Raw genomic sequence first — 10,141 nt, forward strand, 5'->3', positions numbered from 1 at the left:
ATGTGTAAAGGTGGCGTTGCTGGACATGATGACTCCCAAGCTGTGTTCCCATCCATTGTTGGGTACCCAAGGTGTCATGTCGGTCTGGGGGGTAGAAAGTCCAGAGAAAGTGTGGCATCCTAACCCTGAAGTACACCATAGAACATGCATAGTCCCCAAACTGGGATGACATTGGGAAGATCTGGCATCACACCTTCTACAACAAGATGCATATGGCCCCCAAGGAGCACCTGGTGCTGCTGACTGAGGCTCCGCTGAACCCCAATGTCATCAGAGAGAAGACGACTCAGATCGTGTTCGAGATCTTCACCACCTGGGCCATGTACATGGCCATCTGGGCCTTGATGTATCTGTATGCCTCTGGCTGCATCACTGATTTTATAAAGGACCCTAGGGATGGGGTCCTTCACATGGTGCCATCTATGAGGGCTATTCTGCTTCACGACATCCTGTGTCTGGAGCTGGCTGGCCAGGGATGGATGGACTACCTTATGAAGACCCTCACAGAGCATGCCTACAGCTTCACCACCACAGCTGAATGGAAAATCATGCATGACATCAAGGAGAGGCTCTGCTGTGTTGCCTTGACTTGGCGCAGGAGATGGCCACTGAGTCTTTCTCCTTGAGAGCTACCCGTTGCCCAGTCATCAGGTGATCACCATCAGCAACCTGTGGTTCTGCGGTGCAGAGGCACTCACCTCGCCTTCCTTCCCAGGTATGGAGTCCTGTGACATTCACTCGACCATCTTTGTTTTGTTTGTTAATCTTCATCCAAGGATATTTTTTCCATTGATTTTTTTTTTTTTTTTTTTTTAGAGAGAGTGGAAGGGAGGGAGGGAGAGAGGGAAGGACGAAAGGAGGGAGGAGGAGAGAGAGAGAAAGAGAGAGAGGGAAAGAAACATGGGTGTAAGAGAGTCACATCAATTGGTTGCCACCCAAACATGCCCCGACTTGGGCCGGGGAACGAACCCACAACTCAGGTACCTGTCCTTAACTGGAATTGGACCTGCGAACCTTCAGTCCGCAGGTGAACGCTCTAATCACTGAGACAGACTGGCTAGGGCCATGAGACCATCTTTAACTCCATCAGGAAGCGTGATGTTGACATATGGAAGGACTTGTATGCCAACGCGGTGCTGTCTGACGAAGCCAGAATGTACTCTGGCATGTTTGACAGCATTCAGGAAAGCACAGTCTTGAAGGTCAAGATCATCACTTCTCCTAAATACAAGTACTCACTGTGAATTGGGGGCTTCATCCTGGCCTTGCTGTCCACCTTCCAGCAGATGTGGATCAGCAAAGCATGAATATAACAAGTTGGGCCCCTCCCTTGCCCATTGCCAATGCTTCTAAATGGACTGCGAGCCGACCTGTATTTGCGGCATGAGCTAAATCAGAAGTATACATTTGCCCTACCTCATGTCAGCCCCATGAAACTGGAATAAACATTTAAAAAGAAATTTGTCTTTGAAGTTTTTATCTCATACAAACTGGATTGTAGAACTTGTTAATTTTAATGTTGTATTCAAGTTAACTGTTACCTTTGTATATGTTTAATACCCTGTATATATCTTTGATTTAAACCCTTCATACATGCAGCTGGGTCACTTCCTGACTGAGGTGAGAACACATTTATGGAAGAGAAATTGGCTTGGTGGGAATCTACAAGACCATCAAATTCTTTATCTCTGCAGGGTATTAAAGTGTACAAGCTGACTATTCCAGGATTCCTCTAGAGGCTGGCAGTTCTTGAGTCAGCTGTCATTTCTGTCTTGTCAGTCTAACAGCGTTGGGAAAGTTCAAGACTTCAAACCAGTTTCCTTTTTTATGATGTTTTCCTGCCAGAACTGTGTGTGGGTTGTTACTTGCCTTGAATTGAAAAATAGTTTGCATTTACACCTGTATATTTATTCATTCTTTTAATTTATGTAAAGTTGTGTACACAATTCTTAATTCTTTAAGTGGTAACAACAAATTTTGGCTTTCTATTGTCAGGTGAGAACATTAGGTGCCACAAAATGCCATTGTGCAAGGAAAATAAAGTACTTTAAAAAAACCTGAAAAACGAACAAACAGAAAAACTTGTGGAATACTACTGAAGTATAACCTGGAGGAAAATTCATAGTCTTACATAACCTACATTAAAATAAAAAGAATTAAGATAAATGAATTAAGAATCTAATTCAAAAAGTTAGGGGGGGAAAACCCCAGAATAAATTAAAGAAAAGCTAAAGGAGTTATTTAGCAAAGAAAAAAGTAAAAATTAATAAATTAGAAAGCAGGAGAGAAGTATTAATTAAAAAAACTAATTCATCAGGGAAACCATCAGCTATTTGATTCTAAGGAAAAAAGGAAGAGACAGCAAATATGTAAAAATATAATGCAAAGGAAAGAACCATAAAAACAGAAAGTAAAAGGAATTGCAATAATCTACTTTGCTCAATTCTATGCCAATCAGTTTGAAAAGCTTTATTAAATATAAAAATGCCTAGATTAATGTAATTTACCAAAATTATAGAAAAGATTAAAAACAAAGACTTAAACGGAACTCTTTACCTATTAGAAGAAATAGATAAAGTTGTCAAAGAGCTACACCCACAGAAAGCGGCACACTCAGAAGGGGAATTCTACCAAACTTTAAAAGCATGCAGTTCTAATATTAATATTATTCTTAGAGAAAATTTAAAAAGAAGGAGATATGTAACTTTTTTCTCTGAAATGATAACATTGATACCAAAACCTGTCAAAAATAAAAAAATATATCAGACCACCAATCTCACTTATGAATATAAAAAATACAAAAATGTAATTGTAAATAAAATATTAACACAGAGAATCCAGCAGCATATATAAAAAAAGAAAGAACTACATCATGACCAAGTAAGATTTATTCTAGAAATGGAAGGATGTGTCATAGGTGCTTAAAAGTCATTTGAAAAATTCAACAGCCATTACTGAGAAAAAAAAAATCATAAATTAAGAAAAAATTGGTACTTTCTTAACATGATATATCTAACTCAGCACAAAAGCTGGAAATATGATTAATGGGGAAACACTTCAAGCATCTTTACTAAAATTAGAAATAGGACAAGGATGGCCACTTCAACAAATATTTAATATTATATTTGATTTACTGGCCAATACAATTAGACAAAAGAAGGAAATTGGAATTATAATAATTGGGAAGGTGTAAGTAAACTATTACTATTTGCAAATATTATGGCTATATAACTGGAAAACCCAAGAGAGTCAACACTAACGACAAAACTATTGAGTAATACAGGATTCATAAATTAGTTACAAGTTATATAAGTATATAGAAATCAAAATCTTTTATTTTTACAAATTACTACCAGAGAGAAGCATAGTGGAAGAAAAAACCCATTTACAATAACAGCAACAAAAAATCCAGAAAAAAAATTAAATGAGGCAAGACTTTTATGAAGAAAACTTTAAAAACACAACAGAATACTTCAACAAATAGAAAAATGCCATGCTTTTGCATTAGGGAGACTCAACATCAAAATGAATCTTATTTAATATTATTTATTTATTTATTTATTTAATTGTTAACTATCTTTTAAAAAATATTTTTATTTTTGACAGCATTACAGATGATGCCATTACTCTCCTCATTAGCCTCCCTCCACCCAGCCGCTACCCACCCCCAGGACTTCACCACACTATTATCTGTGTCCACACATAAGTATATAAGTTCTTTGGTTTATCTTTTCCCACCCCCCTTGCCCCCTATCCCCTCTGAGATATGTCAGTCTGTTCCATGCCTTTATGTCTCTGGACTTATTTTGTTGGTCAATTTATTTCATTCATTAGATTCCACAAATAAGAGAGATCATGTGACATTTGTCTTTCTCTGCCTGGCTTATTTCACTTAGCATAATACTCTCCAGGTCAATCCATGCTGTCTCAGGGTAACGGATCCTTGTTTTTTTATAGCTGCATAGTATCCCATGGTGTAAATGTACCACAGCATTTTTATCCATTCATCTACTGATGGGAACTTGGGCTTTTTCCAAATCTTAAGCTATTGTAAATAACACTGTTATGAACATAGGGGTGCATAAGTTCTTTCTGATTGGTGTTTCAGGATTTTTAGGATATATTCCTAGTAGTGGGGTTGCTGGGTCAAATGGCAGTTCCATTTTTAATTTTTTGAGGAAACTCCACACTGCTTTCCATAGTGGCTGCACCAGTCTGCATTCCCACCAGCAGTGTACTAGGGTTTCCTTTTTTCCACATTCTTACGAGCACTTGTTGTTTCTGGATTTGTTGATGGAGCCATACTGACAGCAGTGATGTGATATCTCATTGTGGTTTTAATTTTCATCTCTCTGATGATTAGTGATGCTGAGCATTTTTCATATGTCTATTGGCCATCTGTATGTCCTCTTTGGAGAAGTGTTTATTCAGGGCCTTTGCCCAGTTTTTTGTTGTTGTTGTTGTTAATCCTTACCCAAGGACACTTTTTTTCATTGATCATTTTGGGGACGGTGGAAGGGAGGGAGGGAGGGGGCAGAGAGAGAGAAGGATTGAGAGAGAGACATCAATGTGAAAAAGACACATCGAATGGTTCCCAGAACAGGCCCAGACTGGGGAATAGAACCTGCAACCCAGGTACATATCCTTGACAGGGAATCGAACCCAGGACCCTTCTGTTCATGGGTGGATGCTCTAAGCACAGAACCATACTGGCCAGGGTGCTCAGTTTTTATTTGGATTGTTTGTCTTCCTTTTGTTGGGTTGTATGGGTACTTTATTTTGGAAATTAACTCCTTATCACATGTATAATTGGCAAATATGCTGTCCCATATAGTGGGTTCCCTTTTCATTTTGATGATGGTTTCTTTGCTGTGCAGAAGCTTTTTAGTTTGATGCAGTCCCATTTGCTTATTTTTTCCTTTGTTTCTCTTGCCCTAGGAGATGTATTGGTGGAAAGTCTGCTAGGTGAGATGTCTGAGATTTTGTTGCCTATGTTTTCTTCTAGGATTTAAAAATATATACATATTTTTATTGATTTCAGAGAGAGGGAGGAGATAGAAATATCAATGAGTCATTGATCGGCTGCTTCCTGCACACCCCCTACTGGGGGATTGAGCCAACAACCCCGGGCATATGCCCTGACCAGGAATCGAACCATGATCTCCTGCATCATAGGTCAATGCTCAACCACTGAGGCATGTTGGCTGGGCTTTTCTAGAATTTTTATGATTTCTCGACTTACATTTAAGGCTTTTATCCATTGTGAGTTTATTCTTGTAAGTTGGTGGTTTAGTTTCATCTTTTTGCATGCAACTGTCCAATTTTCCCAATATCATTTGTTGAAGAGACTGTCTTTACTCCATTCTATGTTCTTGCCTTTGTCAAATATTAACTGACCATAATGGTGTGGGTCGATTTCTGGGGGTCTCTGTTCTGTTCCACTGGTCTATATGCCTGTTCTTGTGCCAGTATAAGGCTGTTTTGATTACAAGGGCTTTGTAGTATAGTTTGATATCTGGTATTGTGATCCCTCCAACTTTGTTCTTTTTTCTTAAGATTGCTGTGGTTTTTTGGGGTCTTTTTTGGTGCCATATAAATTTTTGGAGAATTTGTTTTAGATCTGTGAAGTATGCCATTGGTATTTTAATAGGGATTGCACTGAATCTATAGATTGCATTGGGTAGTATGGGCATTTTAATGATGTTAATTCTTCCAATCCACAAACACGGTTTATGCTTCCACTAGTTTGTATCTTCCTCTATTTAATTTTTCAGCGTCCTATAGTTTTCTGAATACAGGTCTTTTACCTCCTTGGTTAAGTTTATTCCTAGGTATATTATTTGTTGTTGTTGTTGTTGCAATGGTAAATGGGGTTATTATTTTAGTTTCTCTTTCTCTGAGACTTCACTGTATGTGTATAAAAATAACATAGCCCAGCTGGGCGTGGCTCAGCAGTTGAGCATCAACCTAGGGTCCAGGTGATTGGGGTTTGATTTTTTGTCAGGGCACATGCCCGGGTTGCAGGCTCAATCCCTAGTCAGGTGCATGCAGGAGGCAGCTGATCAATGACTCATCATTGATGAGATGTTCCTATTTCTCTGTTTCCCTCTCTTTTCCTCTCTCTGAAATCAATAAAGATGTATTTAAAAAAAAAAAAAATGACATAGATTTCTGGATATTGATTTTGTATCCTGCTACTTTGCTGAATTCATTTATTAAATCTAGTTGTTTTTTGGTGGAATCTTTAGGGATTTTTTTTTTATGTACAATACGTCATCTGCAAATAGTGACAGTTTTACTTCTTTCTGATTTGGATGCCTTTTATCTTTTTTTCTTGTCTGATCGCTGTGGCTAGGACTTGCAGTACAATGTTGAAAAAGAGTGGTGAAAGTGGAAATCATTATCTTGTTCCTATTCTTAAGAGAAACATTTTTATTTTTTGCCCATTGAGTATAGTGTTGGCTGTAGGTTTGCCGTATATGGCCTTTATTGTGTTGAGGTATGATCCCTCTATTCCCACTTTGCTGAGAATTTTTATCAAAAATGGTTCCTGGATTTTGTCGAATGGGTTTTCTGCATCTATTGATATGATCATGTGGTTTTTATCTTTCATTTTGTTTATGTGATGCATCACATTTATTGATTTGTGAATATTGTACCAGCCTTGAATCCTCAGAATAAATCCCACTTGGTCACGGTGTATGATCTTTTTAATGTATTGCTGGATCCGATTTGCTAATACTTTGTTGAGGATTTTAGCATCTATGTTCATCAGGGATGTTGGCCCATAATTTTCTTTCTTTGTAGTGTCTTTATCTGGTTTTGGAATTAGGATAATGCTGGCCTCATAAAAAGATCTTGGAAATTTTCCTTCCTCTCGAATTTTTTGGGATAGTTTGAGGACAGGTGTTAATTCTTCTTTAAATGTTTGGTAAAACTCTTCTGTAAATCCACCTGGTCCAGGACATTTGTTTACTGGGAGTTTAAAAAAAATATTTACTGCTTCAATTTCATTTGTTGTTATAAGCTTATTCAGATTTTCTGATTCTTCCTGATTGAGTTTTGGAAGATTGTATGTTACTAAGAATTTGTCTGTTTTGCCCAGGTTGTCCAGTTTGTTGGCATGTAGTTGTTTATAGTATTTTCTTACAATTCTTTATATTTCTGTGGTGTCAGTTGTTATATTGCCTCTTTCATTTCTGATTTTGTTTGGGTCCTCTCTATTTCTTAGTGAGACTTGCTAAAGGTTTATCAATCTTGTTTATTTTTTCAAAGGACAAGCTCTTGGTTTTATTGATCTCTTGCATTTTTCATTTTTTTTTAAAGTCTCTATGTCATTTATTTCTGTTCTGATCTTTATTATTTCCTTTCTTCTACTTCTTCTGGGTGTTTCTTGCTGTTCTCTAATTCTTTTAGTTGTATTGCTAGATCATCCCTTGTGTGTGTTATTTGGGCTTTCCTGTTGTAATTGGGACTTGATTGTTGATGTCCTATTTGTGGGTGGGATCTCCCCTCTGACTTGCTGACTGTAAGGTTCAACTCCGACCTTGTCAGGCCAGATGTTATACAGGTGCGGACAGAAGAAAACAAGACAAAAGAAGATCAAACCAAAAACATGAAAAAGAAAACAAAACAAAGCAAAGCAACAACAAGAAAGACTAAAAGCAAGAAGAAAAGAAAATATAAGAATACTAAAAGACACGAGACCAAAGACTTAGAGAGGGGGAAAAAGAAAGAAAGAAAAAAAATAAAATAATTATGATTTTAAAAGTAACAACAAATATATTAAAATATAGAATAGGAGAAGAAAAACCAGAAAAGAGAAAAATAAAATAAGCAGAATTAAAAATAACAACAAAAAGAGATAAAAAGAGAATGGGATAAAAGGAGAGAGAAATGAGATATGAAAGAAAAAAGGGAAAAACCCCCAATCCTTTGGATCAGCAATTTGCTCTGATTTTGTTGAGTCTGGTCCCTTGGTGTGTCTATCCTGGGCCTCCTGGGAGGTTCTCTGGTGGGCCAATGTGAGTCACTGTCCCTCCTTGTCCTTGGAATACAGGACTCAGGCAGGATAGGATGGAGCCCCAAGTAGTCCGGTGGGAGGGGCTTCCTTAGCCCAGAGGCTGGGTCTGAGTGGGTCTGGCTGGGTCTCACACCTTGAGTGTCCCTGTTCTCAGCTGTTCTCCTTCCCCTTGGAACTGAGTTCTGCCAGGGTATCCTGCTCTTGGCCAGGATGGTTTGATCAGATTGGTGTTGGGGGTGGTGCCTGGAGCTTGTAGGAGTGGGTGGGTACTTCCTCTTCTTCCAATGCCTCAGCTCTGCCTGGCTTGCTGGCATGGCCTCATCACCACCTGCAAGGGGACAGGTTTCCAGCCCAGAGCTGTTCCCCATTGCCTTGGGTTGCTGCAGGGTGGGTCAGAAGCAGCTGTCCTGCAGGTGGGGAAGAGGGCACCTCCCCTGTGCTCCAGGTGGTCTGACCCTCCCTCTTGGTCCCACTGTTCAGTCCCTGACCTACTCACCATGAGTTCCCATAGATCTGTAGCCTCTTCAGTTGCCATCCAGTTCTCAATTCTAGCAGGGCACAGGGCCAGGGAGGGTACAACTGCCTCCCTGCCTCCCTCTGCCTCTGGCGATGGGGCTGCGTGGCTAGGCTCATAGGGCTATGGTGGTGGCACGGGAGCAGCAGTGGCAGTAAGTCCTCGGTCAGGGGTGGCAGGGCGAGTCTGGGCCAGGGCCCACGTTGCAGCTGCTCCCGTAGTCTCCTTGCTAGCCCTCCTCCAGCATGGCACATGCTCTCAACCCAAGCAGCGAGAATCCCCAGGCTGAGGTTTGTGTGGTGGCGGTGGCTCCCTTGCCAAGTAGAGCCTGAACCCCCTGCTTGGAGTTCCCGCATAGACACACACACTCACGCATACTCATACATGCACACTTGCCCTCGCATGCACACTTGCCCTCGCACAAGCTTCCTCACTTACTCTCACCCTCTTTCTGGTCCTGCCTGTGGCCGTGTTGTCCCTCAAAATCAAGTATGTACAATTTAAATCAATATACTATTAAAGTGCCCATTCTGATTCAGTAGATTTGGGGTGGGGCAAAGTCTGTGTTACCAGCTCCTAGGTGATGCTGATGCTGTTTCCATTCCACGTTTGGAGTAGCAAAGTTTTTTAGTTTTTATTTCGTCATATATATGTCATTTGAGTACACAACAAATACATATGGCTGGTACCATATTGATATCGCAGATATAACTGACCATTGGAAGAAGTCCTATTGGATGTTAGAAGTCAACATTCTTGAACACATTGGTAACTATTAATCTTGTCCTATCTGTTAGATATCTCCCAACTATGACCCGTCTCCACTTTCAGGCTGAATGCCCTCCATTCATAAAGCTTTGCTGGAATTCCATTTGTGTTTTTATAGAATATTGTTTACATTTCATCACATTCTTTATTCTGAGTTGCATTAGAGTTGGAATAAAGTTTAAGGAATATAAAGTCCAACTGAAGACAGATGTTAGTTCAATTTAAGAAGCTTCCTAACAATTTAGAACTGTCTAAAGATCTCATATTGTAACACAACTTCCTCACCATTCAGCACATTCAGGGATTTCATGGTTCTGTGGCTGTATGGATTCAAGTTAGTTACAGTGTCCTCTACCACTGTGACCTGAGACAAATCAGAACTTCTCTAGGAATGAATTATCTCTAAAGTGAGGAGGCTGAGTTCGATTATTTTATTTCTTCTGATTCTCACATTCCATATTCTGCTTATTTCAGAGTAAAGATGGCAAGAGGCTAGAAAGAATTTTAGTTTCTTGGCTCTGAATAAGAAGTGGGTTGGACTACATGTCCAGAATCATTAAGAAAGTTTTTTAGTTGAACAGTACCAAGCCTGTATAGTTTATACCAGGGATTGGCAACTTTTTTGGTAAGGGGCCAGAATAGAACACATTTTTGACTTTACAGGTCATAGGGTGGTCTCTGTTGCATATACTAAACTCCGTCATTGTAGTATGAAAGCAGTCATAAACGATATGTCAATAAATGGGTGTGACTGGATTTGGCCCATTTAGTTTGCTGATTCTTGGCTTTCAAACCATCTGAAGACAGGCAGAAAAATCAGGAAAACCCCCACACAC

At 39.5% G+C, this 10,141-nt stretch overlaps 1 pseudogene; it reads left to right on the top strand.

Moving 5' to 3' along the window:
• LOC107535933 (actin, cytoplasmic 1 pseudogene) lies at window positions 1–1,353 on the top strand (annotated as a pseudogene).
• The last annotated feature ends 8,788 nt before the right edge of the window (window positions 1,354–10,141 follow it).

Source organism: Miniopterus natalensis, chromosome 7 (assembly GCF_054644295.1).
Source record: "Miniopterus natalensis isolate mMinNat1 chromosome 7, mMinNat1.hap1, whole genome shotgun sequence".
NCBI lineage: Eukaryota > Metazoa > Chordata > Mammalia > Chiroptera > Miniopteridae > Miniopterus > Miniopterus natalensis.